This window comes from Drosophila serrata, unplaced genomic scaffold, assembly GCF_035046125.1.
Source record: "Drosophila serrata isolate PLE 108 unplaced genomic scaffold, ASM3504612v1 contig_276, whole genome shotgun sequence".
NCBI classification, from domain to species: domain Eukaryota; kingdom Metazoa; phylum Arthropoda; class Insecta; order Diptera; family Drosophilidae; genus Drosophila; species Drosophila serrata.
This window is the reverse complement of record NW_028257174.1, coordinates 4,552,159-4,568,746: the sequence shown is the minus strand read 5'-3', so window position 1 is coordinate 4,568,746 and position 16,588 is coordinate 4,552,159. Positions and strand designations below refer to the sequence as shown.

The following is a 16,588-nucleotide window of genomic DNA, read 5'->3' as shown; positions in this document are numbered from 1 at the left end:
GAGTGTTGTATGTTTTTTGTTTTGCTTTTTTCTAATTATTTTACCCGAGTGTGTGTGAGTGAGTGCAACTAATGAGCAACTGCCGGTCGGCTGAAATTATTAACTCATTATGGGGTCTCGGGTGTTTTAAGTGCCTCAAGTCAGCCTGTTTTGTTTCGTATTTTTTATAGTATTTTTTTCGCCTCTTTTTTTTTTCGTATTTTTTTTTGTACTATTTTTTTTTAATGGCTTGCGTGCGTTTTTTTTTTGTCTTTTTTTAGTTTGTGCATCGTTTTTTTTTTGTGCAGTTTTGAATTGAATAAGGTGCAACATTGTTGGCGGATTCTCTTGTATAATTTTGAGCAGCAGCATTAATTGAAAAAAATGGCCAAAGGGAAAAAATAAAAGGGAACATAATTATTCAGAGAGGGGTGAGTTCTTCTTTCGTTTTTTTTAAGCCTAAATATTTATGTGCTGGTAATTGTTTGAGTGAGTTAAGCCACCTTGTGATTAATGGCACTTAATGTGCTGAAAAATTGCACATGATATGTTGTATATTAAAAGTTAAGTGAGTTTCTTAATTAAATGTAGAATTAACTATATTATTAGGAAGGATAATGGTTAAAAATAATAGTATTAATAGTAAAAATACATGAAAAGCCTTGAAAGGTAATTATTTTATTATAAACAAAGGGTTTTTCTTTAATAAAACTAAAACTAAACTATTTTAAAACATATTTATTTGAAGAAATGGTTTTATATAAACCATTTATAAAGTTAAAGTATTCTTTATACATTTGCCAAAGTCCATTTAAAATTTCTAGAAATATTTCTGGTACAAGCCAAAGGGATTATTTTATTGTTTTATTATCAAAACAAAAAAATCTTTATAAATATTTGATATTTTATACAGAGCCAAGCTGTATATATATTTTATATATTTGTTTTTTATCCAACCAAACCGATTTTTGGCTCTTGGCTTGCCGTTGTCTAGACAAATCAATATAATCCAGACGGCAAATGGCCCAATATAAAAAGAACTACATACGTATAACAAAAATATTACGCATACGCCCGGCTGGATTCAATATCCTCTCACTTCCATCTCTTTCTCTCCGTCCGTCCGTCCGTCCGTCCGTCCGTCCGTCCGTCCGTCCGTCCGTCCGTCCGTCCGTCCGTCCGTCCGTCCGTCTGTCGTCTGTTTTGGCAAAAAACTGCAGCAAATTAAACAAAATTTTTAGATTTCCTCAACAAGTTCGGCTTTGGTTTCTTTTTTTTCCTTTTTTTTTCGGCTAGATTCTCTCTTTTCGTTTTTTTACTGTCTGTCTGCGCCGCAATGTACGTATCTATATATATATATATATATATATATATATAGAATATGTAAATATATATAAAAACGTCTATATTTGCATTTGACAAAATAAGTGCAAGGCAACGGAAAAAAAAGGAAGAAAAATGCCGTTAAATGTTCCAGGACACAGACGACCGACCGAATGAGAGAGACAGGGAGAGAGGGACAGTGTTGAGGGTAAGAGAGATGGGGCTAGCACCAAGAGACAGAGACAGGGACAGAAGGGGCAACATCAATGGCGAAAGTAAAAACAACAAGAAAGGCAGTCAGGAGTCTCAGAAGCCGAAGATGAGAGTTCTCTAGCCATATAATTATTTATAAGTATATTTTATATACTTTTTAACGTATTATATATGTATGAAAAATCGTATTTATATAACAGTTTTATAACAGCTTATAGAAAAGATAGCTTTTGGATATATAAAACCTATTCTGGTCAACATTCTTGCTTCTTATAAAAATGCAACTAGATTAATATAGGTCCCTTGATTTATTTACTCTTAAATATATCATTCCAAGTGTAAAATATATAGAAAAACCTAAAAAGCTTGTGATATAATACTTTTATAACAGATAAAGAACATACCGAATGGGGTACATTTTATATTATAATAGTATAAGTAGCGAAAATCTCATTGATATAACAGTTATATAACAGATTTTCATAAAACAATAGTAATAACTCTTCCGGTCTAGATTTAAAATAGTAATAAATTTATAATTTCAGCTAGGAATATAAAGGTTTCTAAGTTTGCCCTCCGGATATCTTCCTCCGATTCTGATCATTATTTATAGTATAAATATAACAGTTAATACATATAATTATAACAAAATATTCCCTATATCCTTCAAGATATTCCCCTTTTGGCAAGGGTATTTTTGGGCAAGAAAATAAGCAGCAAAAGCAGGCAACTTGTGGTTGCAGGGGCGGTGTGTGTGTGTGTGTGTGGCATTTGGGTCGTTATAGGGGGGTTAGGGGGGAAGGGAATGGAGGGGAGGGGGCAAATGTAATTTGGCGGCGCTTTCGTTTTTCGTTTCTTTTCGTTTTCGCATTTCGCCGAAACTCGCACTTCAATTAATCAGACGCTCTGCTGCAGTCGCCACCCCCTTTAACCCCCTTTGTGTGCGCCGTCCACCGGCTTGTACCCCTTAACCCTTGTCCTTCCAAGTGCAAGCGCCGTCCTGCTTCTGGACTTTTTCCCTCACTGTGTGAGTGTGTTTTTTGTGCAAGGACCTCTCGATGCATACTCACGTATATCTAGATATATACACACATACGATATATATTTTTATATATATTTGTATAAATATGTATAAAAAGGGGTTCAAATTTTAAGCTGCTTCTTCTATGCCAGGCTTGTGTGTTTGTTGTTGTTTGTTTTTGTTGTATTTTTTGGTAGGTTGATGATGCAGCTTTTGTTGGTTTCTGAGCTTCTTTCTTTACAGTTTTATTTTTATTTTCATTTTCATTTTATTTTTTTTTTTATGTTTTATTTATTATTATTATTTTATTTTTTGTTATATTTTCTTTTGTTTTAATGTTTTTTTTGGCAATTTAGCCTCTAAGCTTCTTTTGTGTGTGTGTGTGCGGTACAGTTGCGTTTTCTATATGATTAAGTGTATATGCATGTTGGCCATGGATTTTTATGTAGCACACTTAAATGCTCCAAACAGGCAAGGATTTTTGCTATGATTAATTGATAGTTTTAAGTGAGGAAAAAATGGTGGAAAATTATTTGAAATAAATTTAAAAATAATGTAAATACAATAGAAATTTTATATGCTGTTGTTTAGCTTTAAAAAGATTTTAATTTAAGAAGTAATTTTATATTTTATTCTTCTATTCTGGTGTTTTTGATGAAGTTTTTTAAAAAATGAATAGAATGTGTTAACAGTAAATTACTAAATAATAGAATAATAATATTATAAAAGAGTATAAAATATAAGTAATTTAAATTGAAAACAAGAAAAGAAGCTAACCAAAATTTCGATACTCTTGGCAATGAAAATCCACCATAACTCTGTCAAAAATTCATTAATTTTAAATCGGAAAGCTGTTCTGTGTTAGTTTTTATAAGGCTTACAAATATGCATATTAGACTTAACGTTTTAAAATTGGTAATTTTTTTCTTAAATTTTTCACAATTTTAATGATTAAACCCCTTAAAAATTAAAAAAAAAAAATCATCAAAATTTTTTTCTTGCCTTATATGTCTAGATCGATTTGGCTGTTGATGCTGATCAAGAATATATATTATTTATGGGGTCGGAAATGATTCCTTCACAGCTTTTTTTTTTTTAAATCCTCCTTTAAGGTTCCCCATTGATCTTGTCCTAATCTGAACTCCTGACATATATATTTTTTATATTTCCCAAGACCCATTTACAGTTGAAACTATCAAGAGGTATCCAGGTATGCAACGCCCCCGCTTTATAATGTCTATGAGCGATCGTGGCAGAACCTGAGAGCCACATTTAAGATCTTGCCAAGTGTCAGGTTTAAGCCAAGACCTGCATCTATCTTGTGTGTGTGTGTATGTGTGTGTGTGATCCCCCCCCTTTTTTTTTTTTTTCTAGTATTCCCCGTCCCCTGTTTCTAGTATTTCCCCCTTTTGGCTTAATATGCCACCACGATCCTTGTCTCTTCAGGTTTGGCTACCGGTTTTTCTTTTCCATTTCCCCCCCTTCACCTCAACAACAACAACAGATCAATTATGATATAATTATCTTTTGCACTATTGACAGCCAGCAGAAAGGGGCTACCTGTCTATATCTCTCAGTCTCTCTGTTCTCTGTCCTTCTCTTTCTGTCTGTCTGTTTCCTTCTCTTTCAGTTTATAAAGTGAAATGCGCGCATGCGCACAAGTGTTGCTTGTCATTATGTTAATTGCATTTAAGCGCCAACAACTCTGAAGGCCCCAAAAGAGGAAGCGAACGGAAAGAGACTTGAAGGAGAGACTCATATATAGAGTGGGGAGAGAAGGAGGAGAAATAAGGAGGGAAGAAGGAGATACAAGAAGGGAGGAAGGAGGAAGGAGGAGGCAAGGTGGTATGAGGAGGTATTCTGATATATGGGGGAATTCTGGCGAGAAGCTTTTATTATATTAACTTGGTGCTGCATATAATTGATGATGATTAAATCAATGCTACCGCAATGCGCCAGCATCTTTCTTGGGTTCCGTCTCTTTTCTCGTTTTGCTTTTATTATTATTGTTCTTTTTTTTTCACAGTTTCAGGTTTCGTCATCATCACACACAGTTGTTGAATTTCTTCTTTAGCTTTTTTATGCAAGTGTTTTTTTTTTTTAGCTTTGCATCTGCTCTTTTATTACGCAATTTTATAGATTGGAAAGAGGGCTAACCTCAAGGAACTTGGGTTTTGGAGAAGCTATAGCTTTGAAATTTTAAAGATTTGTAAATCTTACATTATTAATTGATATTATTTGGGTTTTAAGTGGAATGCTAATATATTTTTATGGAAATAAAATACTAAATATGAAAGGCCCAGGGAATATATTTGTTATTAAAACGATATATAAATGCAGAACTAAATAAAAATCGGTCAAGAAATATGGTTTATAAAGTATTTTAGTTATAAATTAATATTATTTATTATTTATCTCAATTCCTTTTTTTATAAAAAATATTTAAATACAATTCCTTTTATAATAGAGCTTGGGATACACCAGAAATAGTCTTACTTCTTAAGCATTTATATATTTAAGAGTCTTAGAAATTATTAAAATTATATATAAATTATTTAAGAATTTATTTGCTTTGGGAAATAATTTAGAAAACCATATCGTTTATGAAATAAATATTATTTATTCCTAAACCTTTTCATATATATTTAAAAATTAAATATAAAATACCTTGGATTGCGCCAAAAAATATTCATATTTCTTCATTTTCTTAAGCAGATCATAGCAGTTGCTGTTCTGTCTTCTCGATTTTCTTATTTTTGGTAATAATTTTTATTCAACCCCTCGAGACACTTTTTGGGACCCTAAACAGACGCAACAGAACCAACCCCAAAAAACAGCCAAAAACCCCGAAAAAACCGAGTGCAGAAATGGAAATAAAAAAAAGCAAAAAGAAAAAATTGTACAAAAAATGCAAGCAAACAAAATACGAAAAAAAAATGTCAGTAAAGCCAACGAGGCATGGAGGGAGTTCCCCTTGTTCCTTAAAATGCACAAATACATGTAAATACATATAGATATATGTTGAGATATGTGAAAACATATATGCATATATGTATAGATATATGTATATATATTTGTGCAATTTATACACCTGACCCTCTCTCCGTCTGTTTGTTTTCGCTGATTATCTTTGGCGTATTTAGAGCGTAAAGCGTAGTCAGACAAACAGAGTTGGCCGAAAATGATAATGATGGCACAGGAACAGGAACAGAAGTAAGAAATAAGGATCGGATCCGATCGGAACGGATCGGAACTTACCAAAAAAAAAAGGGGTTCGTTGTCCCTTCTAAAAGGAATGCCGCTACGTAAAATTTTCAGGTGAAATGCAATTTATATTTTCGACAAATTTGTATTTTGTTATTTCCCCCATTTCCCACCTGCAACAATAATGCAGAAATTAGGGAAAAACTCTTTTGTATTTTTTGGGGATCAGTAGAGGAGGAAGATTTCAACTGAGATAAGGTAGAAATAAATTGGAATTGAAGGAACTATCTATAAAGGGGAAATGTAAAATAATGTATAGTTAAGTGGTAACTAAAATACGGTTTAAACAAAAAAGGAAAATAAATTCAGAAAACCAAAGAATCGGAAGTCGATTAAAAGATTCTTTGAATCGATATTTATCGATATTTTTATTTGACAATTTTCTCTACAAGTTAAAGCTTAAAAACCGCATAACTAAGCCACTAAGCATTAATTTTGATTCTGAAAGCTGTTCTGTGCTCGTTTTTTATAGGTTAATAAATCTGCATACCTAAATTAAAAATTTTCAGATTTTAAATTTTTGTCAAAATTTCAATATGTCAATAATGGAAAAACCGGTTATAAAATTTGGTAAAAAAATTTTAAAATTTGTTTTCTTTCCTATATGCCCAGAAAGATTCTCCTGTTGATAGTGATCAAGAATATATATGGTTTATAGGGTCGGAAATGATTTCTTCACTGTTTTGCAAGCTTCCGACTAAAAGTATAACACCCTGAAACATATACATACATATATATATATAATACAACATATATAAAACAATATAATATAATTTAAAATAATAATATATACTAAAATAATAATATATATTAAAATATTATAATTTTAATATAAGAATATAATAAAATATTGTAGATACAGAGCTTAAAGGTAAAGATGTTATGTCAAGCGTACCAATAAAGATAATGAAATAAATAATAACTATATATATAACTAAATAAATAAACAAATAAATAAATAAATACATAAATGAATAACTAAATAACTCAATAAATAACAAAATAAATAAGTAAAAAAATACTTTTACTTTATATATCATATATCCTTTGAAAAATCAAACACCCATTAAGTCATAGATCACAGACATTAGCTCATTAGAAATTTATTTGAAATTGAACCCTTACACCAACCTTTTCTCTTATTTTTCCCCCCTCATCAAATGCATCACTTCAAAGTTAAGCCATAAAATATAGAAATAAAACAAAAAGCTCATATAAAAACCCAACAAAAAACCCCAAATAAAAAATACCTAAAAAATCATACCGACTTTAATGCGAATGAGGGTAAAAATTGCATAGCTCTTCTTTGCCTGCATTGAACACTAATGCAAATACAACCCTGCGGCATTTCGGTGAAAAAAATAAGAAGAAAATAATAAAAAACAAAAAGCTTATTGCCAAAAAATAAGGCGGAGTTAGAGTTGGGGTTTTAAAAAGGGGGCGCCTTAAATGAGAGGGAGTTTTCCAGAACGTGTAGGGTGGTCTTTTATATATATATACATATATATTGCATACTAATAAAACCAAGATATTGCAAAAGTAAAAGCACCAACAGCTAAAAAACAAAAGAAAAGAAAAGGTTTCGAGTTTGGGTTTTATATTCGTTATGATAAACCCTCCATCCTGAATGATGATGATGATGATGGCACCCTGAGAAATATCAACACCAACTTAGTCGTTTTACTCTGTTTTTTATTTTATTTAATTTTTGTATATATATATAGATGTATTTTTTTGTGTGTTTTGTCCCAATTTCAATACACACACACCCCTCCTGCAGGATGTGCTGCAATGCAGCTGAAAGGCTGTGTGTGTGTGCATGTTCTACCCCCAAAAAACCTCAAGCTTAAAACCCGAAAATTTTTTGGTTACTTTTAAAGGGTTTGAATTTAAGGAATTTGTACGATATATACTGAAAATGATTTTATTTCTATAATATAATATAAAGCTTTTCTAATATGTTTAGAGATATATATTTAATTCAAGTATTTGTTCATGAATTTATTTACTTATTTATACGTAGCCAAAAAATATTTCGAGGCCTTTAATATATTCTTTTAATAATTAATTATAAAACTAAGGTAAGCTTAAATTTAAATCAATAATTTTAATACAACAATAAACGAGTTTAAGTAAATCTTAGCCAAATAATATTAGAATCTTTTTCTTGATCTCTTTAATTAATATTCATTTATTCTTCTAAAAAAATGATCCTTAAAGAACCTCAACATTTTCTGAATGTATAAGTATAATGTATAAGAATATAAGAATATTTCTATGTTATATGTTATGAGGTATATTGTTATTAATTAAAATGTATTACATATGACGTATAATATTTAATATATGTATTGTCAAATTGCTAATTTAAATCAAAATCTTAAAAACACATTTAATACTTGAATATTAAATTCTTATCAACAAAAATAAACCCTAAAACTTGTCTTAGATTAAAAAAATCTACCCATTAATCTATCTTCCAATAATCTAAACACACTTATTTTGTTCCATTTAATTAATTCTTATTTAAACAAATCGATAAATTGAAATTCTAAGGTCCTACAATTGAATTTCATACCAGAGAAACCTTATATATAGCAGCTAGCTACCAAAAACCTTCCCAAAAACCGTCCAAAAAAACCTTTCCAAAAAACCGTCGCAAAACCGAAATTCAAACCCCCTTTCCTCTCGGACACATCAGGTTAAAACCAATATAATAACATATATAAAAAGAGCACTGTCTGTCTGGTTGCCCCATTCCCTTGGAGTCTTAGTCCCTGGTTTGTAACACATTTTCGTGTTTCGCTCGTGTAGCATTTTTCGGTGTGTGCGAAAAGAAAAAGGGTTAAACAGGACGAAACAGGACGAAATGAAGTCCCCCCTAACCCCCTCCTGCCAGCCATACGCCACTTCACATTTTATTTATATATATATATATATATTTCACTTCTTTCGTTTTGTTTCTTTAGCTTGGTTTATTTTTTTTTTTTTTTGGGAATTTTTTGGTGTATTTTTTATATTGCTTGCAATTTTTGGTCGGTTTTATACCCTTTCAGGGTGGGTATTATAATTTTAAGCAGAAGTTTGTAACGGTGTGAAGGAATCATTTCCGGCCCCATAAATCATATATATTATTGATCAGCATCAAAAAGCGAATCGATCTAGACATCTCAGGAGGAAAATTAAATTTTTGAAATTTTTTCAAATTTTTTAAGGGGTTTTATCGTTAAAATTGTGAAAAAATTTGAAATTTTTTTTAAAGTTTGAACTGAGTATGCAGATTTATTAACCTATGAAAAATTAACATATGAAAGCTTTCCGAACTATAATTAATGCATTTTTGGCTGAGTTATAAGTTTTTTAACTTATCGAAAAAATTGTCATATAAAAATATATTGATAAATATCGATCCCAAAATGGGGATATTTTGGGCCTATTTAAGATCAATTTCCGATTTCATCTTATAATTTAATTTACATTTTAGTAGGTGTTGAGCAAAACATTTATATTTTCCTATTTCATTTTATATTCATTTTCTAAAGGGTATGACCACCTTCGGTTTAAATAAAAAAAAACCCCTCCCCGGTTTCTGTTTTCGGTAATTTTTGGCAATTCGGTTGCTTCTTCTTGCTGCTGGTGAAGTTGGATTTTTTTCGGGGTTGACTGCAATTGCATCCTGACCCAAACTCAAACCCATACTCAAACTCAAATTCAGACTCGAAACTCGAAGCCGAACCCCTTTCTTGCTCCTGTGAAGTGGAACGCGCGCCAGGTTCTTTCCTTTTTAAATGTTGTTGTTGTTGTTGTTGTTATTTTGTTTTAGGAAAAAAATACAGGGGGTTACGAGAGGGGTCACGGGGGTCTTCTGCTCATCAGCCATCATCATCATCGTCATCAACATATATCGGAAGGGAAGAGGAAGCAGCTCTCTTTTTTTGGGTATTTTTTCGAGCTCGTTTTCCGTGTTGTTGCATTCTGGTCTGGTATTCCTTGTTTTTTTTCGGGACATTTTATTCGTTATTTGCTGCACACACACACCACACCATGCCACACACTCTGTTACACGCACTTCCGGACTGCAGCAGGACAAAAAAAAAAGTTCAACAACAAAAAAATCAGTCAAAAAAAGTAGAGCAAAAAAAGGATATATATTTGAAGAGCGAATTTTGAAATACACTTATGTTATGAAAATATAAAGGAGATAATGTCATAAAATATGTATTAGAAATATGTATAATAAATAAATACAAATAGTATAAATATATAATAGTATAAATTTAATTAGGGTTGACAGGAAATATCGATAACTCAGTTTTGTATAAAAGAAATAATACTTGTTGAAGATATATTACCCTTATAATAATATTTTAATATTTAATGCTAAACTTTTCGATTTGTAATATATCTATAAATATATTAAAAGGATATTGAGCATGATTTTTTTTTCTTAATAAATAATCTAAAACTTTTTCTTTTAAATTTAATTTTTATTAGCTTTTAACTTCATATGTCTTTATAATTTTATTAAAATAAAACAAAATGCTCGCTATGGATTTATTTACAAGATAATAAGTTACGACATTTCTAAAACGATATTGATTTCTTTATTATACCGACCACGTATAACAGTTTATAATAATGAGCCTCAGCTGTTATAATATTTATAATAAGTATATTACTAATTCCTTGACATAAGACTTGAGATCTTTGCCTAATTTTATTAGGATTTTCTTAGAATATTTTGAATATAGGGTATATATATATCTATATATATATATATATGTATAACTCAAGCGGGAGAGTTTATTAGCCCCCCCCCCCTGCTTCCCCCTCCCCCTACCGATGACGATGACGATGACGACAACACCAACGTTGACACAGACGAAGGAGAGCAGCCGGCGTCGTTTTTGCCGTTATCGCGTTCATCGCGACACAACCGTGTGGACAACATGGGGCAGGGATATGGCCAAAAAAAGGGGGATATACCACACACACACACACACACACACATACAAACATACTACATACATATATACATATATAACCAACGGATGGACAGGGGACACATGTTCCGTTCGTTTTTGGGACTTTTTCGCGCACTTGTCGCCGCTGCAAAATGAGTTTATCTTTTCTTTATTTTTTTCTTAGTTTTTTATTTTTTTTTGGTTACGTTTTGCATCTGCCACCTTTTTTATGGCTGATCGATGGTAGGGGGAGCTGTGGAGCTGATGAGCAGGGCACGCGATCAGGAAGGGTTAAGCAAGCCCCCTTTATTAACAATTTGTGAGTTCCCTGAAAGTCCTTAGGTATTATTTTTTATAAGAAAAATTACTAAGAAAATTGTACTTTAAATTAGTTGTATATTTTGAGTTGTTTTTTAAAATTTAATTTCATTTTTAAGTACAAAATAAAAAGGTATTTATTTTTGTACTGTTTCCTTTGCTGCCTTGCCTTTATTTCCTTGGTTTGTAAAGCCTGTTTCCTTGGCTTTTGTTTTATTTCTTCTTCAAGTGACAGTTGAGACAAATCGACTTTGACAGGCGGCAGTGCGCCACCAGCAGCAACAACAAGAACAATCAAGTTTAATCATGATGATGATGATGATGATGATCCACCTTGCACCTTGTGGCAAATAAAAGAAATAAATGATAAATAAAATAAATAAAGGAAGAAAAACTATGGCAATTAAAAGGGGTAACAAAAACAAGAAAAATATTAAAATAAAAATTCTTCAATTGAGTAATAATATTATAAACCAAACTAGAAAATAATAATATGAAGCAAAACTAAGAAACAACACTAATAAACATTACTAATAAACAATACTAATAAACAATACTAAGATATAATAATTCTTATAAACAATACAAAGAATTAATACTAAGAAATTTGCATAAATAAGAGGATTTCTCATACAAAAATATAGTGAAAAGGTATAAATGTTTAGAGAAATTTTTTAATTAAAATCTATGATGGTAACATTTTTTTTTAAGCATTACAAGCTAGAGTAAATTTATTACTAATTTTGTTTACCATTTGAGATGGTTATTTAAATGTTGTAGTATTATTAAATAGTATTATTATTTACGATTTTTTTTAGTATTATTTGTAGTATTATATAGTAATATTACATAGTATTATTATATAGTTTTATTATTCTTATTAGATTTTTAATTAAGATGGTAATTATTCTGTAATTTAAATTTTTAATTATAATTTTATTAAATTTTTCATTAGTTGTTCTAATTTTCTTTCTTATATCTTTTTATCCCTTTTAATTAAAATTTCTAATATATGTAATAATTAATTTATTACATAAAATATATTTAATTAGAATGATGCCAATTGCCTTTGGATTGTTGAACCCCCGTCAACTCGCTTGATTATATATATATCATTAATATATATATATATATATACATATAGAAAAAGTAGAGTGGAGTATCCAAAGGCTTACAAAGGAAACTTGCGTAGACTCCTCCATAATAATCTTTTTCCCCTAGTTCCTCTTGAGTTCTTTTTTCCTCTATGCGTGTGTGTTCCCTCTCCTTTCATGTGTGTGTATGTGTGTGTATATGTTTGATTTCTTCTTTTCGCACACACTTGAGCACGCATTTTAGGCGACATCCCTCCCCCCCACTTCCCTATAGCCCCATCTTAAGCCCAGCCCCCTAAACCCCCCCCCAATCCTTAACCCTTTAACGTCTCTCGTGTTTGGTTTGCCACTTGGGCATTTACCCAAATGCAATCGATATGTGGAACACACAAAAAAAGGGAGGGGGGTGCCAGGGGGAGAGGGATGCACTAAAAAAAATATTATTAATTAATCAAAAATTAATTAATATATTTAATGAATGTTATTTGCCTTCTTATTATATCAGATAAATATATATTAATGCAAGTATTAAGTATTTTCTTATATTTATACAAGTATTAATCCAAATCAAAATAATATATATCAATTATTATTATAATATTATAATTTATAATATTATATTTATTAAAGTGAAACAAAGTCCCAAGTACACAAGGGTTAACATTGCATTTGAATTCCCAAGTTGTTTTTCGTTTGATTTTTATTTGCATTTTACACAATGATATTTTAGTGATTATAAAATATTAAAAGAATATAATTATCATAAATTTTATTTATACATATACCCATATTAATAACAATATTTAATAACATTTATCCAACTTTAAAAATTCTTTCCAAAATCAATGGGTTTTCTTTCATTTTTGTTGTGTATAAACGTTTGGTGGGGAGGGCTTCGTAAAATAATTAATAATAATTTATGACGCAAAGCCGGGGTGCTGCCTGCAATTAGAAAATGTCAAAGCGAAAGGCTCAAAATAGTTACAGCAAAGAGGTGGGGAGGTGGGATAAGGGGAAGGACCCTCTGCAAAATTATGCATAAACGCATTTTAGTGCGCCTACAAGTAGGCAATGCCAAAGGAACCGAGTCGGCGAAACTACAAAGGACCTCAAAGCCCAAGACGATGACGTCAAAGGGAGAGGTGGGGTGAGTGGGAAAGAGGATAAGGGGTGTGTGTGTGTGTGTGTAGTGTGTAGTGTGTAGGAAAGGACCAAGTCGGGACACTTTTGTTGCACATTGCGTTCCCTCTGCCAGCTGAACTGAAGTGCACTTCTGACGCACTTCTCCTTTTGCGACCCGCAGGGAAGTTCATTCTAACAAAAAAAAAATGTATGAAAAATGAAAATATGAGAAGAAAAAAACCGACAGAAAAATATAAGAGTAGGCAAAAACAAAAAGAAAGAAACTTACAACGCACACAAAAAAAAATGAATCCGAAATAAAAGATTTTTAAGGATGTCAAGACCTAAGGAGTACTCTGTAAATAAGAAAGCTGAATAATACTTGACAAAATTTAAGTTTCTGCAATTAATCGATTACCTTTTTGATATATCGAGTCAATATATAATCGGAAACTGTCATAAATAATTATATGTGATTTTCCGGAATTATTATAAATAATATACATATTTTTTTATATTTTAAAATATTTTATCTCAAAGATTTCCTTATTTTCTATATGCTATATCAAAGTTTTGATATATTCAATTTGATATTGAACCAATATATAATCAGAAGCAAAATAAATTAATGTATGATTGTTTTGATGTTTTTCGTGTAGAATGTTAATATTTTAGCATTGTATATGCTTTTTTTTATGATATATTAAGGATCTCCTATTTTCGAAATGTCATATGAAAGTTTTCGATATTTTAGATTTTATATATTAACGTGTTCGATATTTTTGGTTGAAAATATCAAAAATGTCGATATTTTCATATATTTTGTGCGATATATTATATATTTTATTGAGCAGAATATTTTTTATCGATTTATCAAATTGATGTTATCATTTTTGATATAAGTACGACTTTAGGTCTAGAGTCTTTTTCCGGATCAGAACTTTATGCCTCTTAAAGGGTTTAAGTAAGCTCTCATAAATAGCATAAATATATATAGTTTAAATATATAGAGTATAAATACATATAGTATAAATAAATATAGTAAAAATTTATTATAGTTTTAATAATAAATATATTAATAAATATTTAAATCCAAATACCTTTCTTATCCTTCTCCTTCGAGGATATCAAAAAAATAAGTACGCAAAACGAGAAGAAGGCATTCGCAAAAAAACAAAAAAAGAACCAAGCTGGCCTGGCTCCTTTGATCCTGTCGCTGATGCAGCCTTCGCCCGCTCGTGTAGTATCTCCTTGCTGCCATACCCCCTACCTCTACACCTCACTCCCTACCCTGTGATGTTGCAACTAACTCACGCAATATTCAAAAAAGGTTTCTCTTTGCTGACAGCAGCAGCAACAATGCCTTGCCCCTGTTGACAAAGGCTCACAAACAACAATAACAAAACTTGGTTACAGCGGGGGCGCGTTGTTGTTGGGTGGCTGTGGGTGGCGGTGGGTGGTGACTGCACAGATAATGAAAGGTCGTCGAAGTGCGTCGCATTCATGTCCCTGCCCCTCCGGAGAGAGAGAGGGGGAGCTGATGATGCCGACAGCAACATGAAAAACAGAGACGCAACCGAAAGAGACAGGCGGGCAGCTTTACAGGCCTTGTCGTCCTTGGCAGGATATACTAAAAAAAAAACAGAAAAAAATTAACTAGAAAGGAAAAATAAAAAAGGAAAGGGGGACTGCCGCTGCTTCTGCTGGTGACACAACTAATCAAGTGTTAACCAGTCCAAAAGCCTTCACTGCGGTCACTTTCCCCGGGCTTATATAGCAGGAGGAAAAAAAACAGATATAGAAAATAAGGAAAATCGGTGGGGGTAAAAAATGCATCTCTGCATTGCGTGGGGGGATAAACATAGCACAAAGAAAAAAAATTAAGAAAATATAGAATTAGCCAAACAATTGCAATGTTAAAGAACAGAAAATAACATTATCAGGGCATTTCTTGTATATATTTATACCCTTCCAAGGTAGTGAGAAGCTTGAAACTTACATATCTTTGAAGATTAAATAACAGCTGAACTCCTAGGGCTAAAGTATCCAGAAGATTTTGGCAAGCTCCATTTCCAAAGCAATCGTAAGTCCAAAACGCCTTCCTCTGCGATTCTCACACACTGTACTTAAGATGAGCCTCTGTATCACGTAGTATGAAATTTATATAAAAAACACAAAAAAAGAAGAAGAAAAAAAAATGAAACTTCGTCTAGCCTAAGTAGGGCCTTGCTTAGGTATAAGGTATGAGAATCGCATAGAAGGGCGCTCTAGATACTCAATTTGTAAGATTCTCATATTTGGTACCTAGAGCGCCCTCCTCTGCGATTCTCATACCTTATACTTAAGCAAGGCTGTAGCTAGGAAAAATGTTCTTTTCTTCTTCTTCTTTTTTTGTGTTTTTCACATGAATTCCTAATCTAGTGCTTTGTGGTTGATGGACTTTAATCAAGTGGAATGTGACAACCATAAAAATTAGTGTTCTAAATTCAAGTAACACTTGTTAATAAAATATCTTTTGATAGTTTAAACCAAAACAAGCCCAACAAAAGTCGGATTTTTTTTTTTTAATTATTATTTACATAATTACTGAGTGAAGTTAATTAGCATATTAGAGGCATTCTTGAACTTTAAAGTTAAACGTTTAATAAATAGAAAAACTGAAACAAACTTCTTCAACCCATACATTTTTTCTCTTTCTTTTATAATGTATTAAAATATTTTTATAAATAACTTGCAGAAAAAATTTCAACACTGCTTTAAAACGCCTTTTAAATCAAAGAAGTCTCGAAATTAATTAGGAAATATAATGATATTAAACCAATACAAATTTATAAAATAGAAACTGATATAATTATGAAATATTAACAAGAATTAACTTTGAAATAAAATCTAGACACTGCTGACCAGTGTTGGTTAACTTGATCCATTTAAGTTCTCATTTTCCTCGCAACTTCTCTCCTCTTTCCTTCTCCTCCCTCCTCCTCCGGGTTTTATAAAAATTTCTGGTGAAGACAAATTTGTTGATGATTCTCATTGCATTTGTTGGATATTCGCTGACACTGGGGATTTTCAGTTTATAAAAAGGAGTAGGCGGGGAATGTCTCGGTTTCATATTCACTGCCCACTGCCCACTGGCCGCTGACGTTGACGTTTTGCAGCAGTTGCAGTGTTGTGCACTGAGCGAAAAAATTAATTAACTAAATCAAGTTGAAATATAAAAATATGTGTGACCAAGCAAGCATTAAAATTGTGATATTTTGATCAGTTTTTAGACTAAGAATATCATTTAA

At 31.4% G+C, this 16,588-nt stretch overlaps 1 protein-coding gene and 1 long non-coding RNA gene across 13 annotated transcripts in view; one reads left to right on the top strand and one right to left on the bottom strand.

Annotated features, from left to right (window-relative positions):
• Nucleotides 1-16,588, top strand: part of mamo (maternal gene required for meiosis) — a 198,240-nt gene that overhangs the window by 16,854 nt on the left and 164,798 nt on the right. The window lies entirely within an intron of this gene.
• Nucleotides 13,026-15,563, bottom strand: LOC147643211 (uncharacterized). The gene is made up of 2 exons (XR_015272292.1): nt 15,298-15,563; nt 13,026-14,928 (listed from the first exon to the last, which is right to left on the bottom strand). It is a non-coding gene; the product is annotated as an uncharacterized LOC147643211 (long non-coding RNA).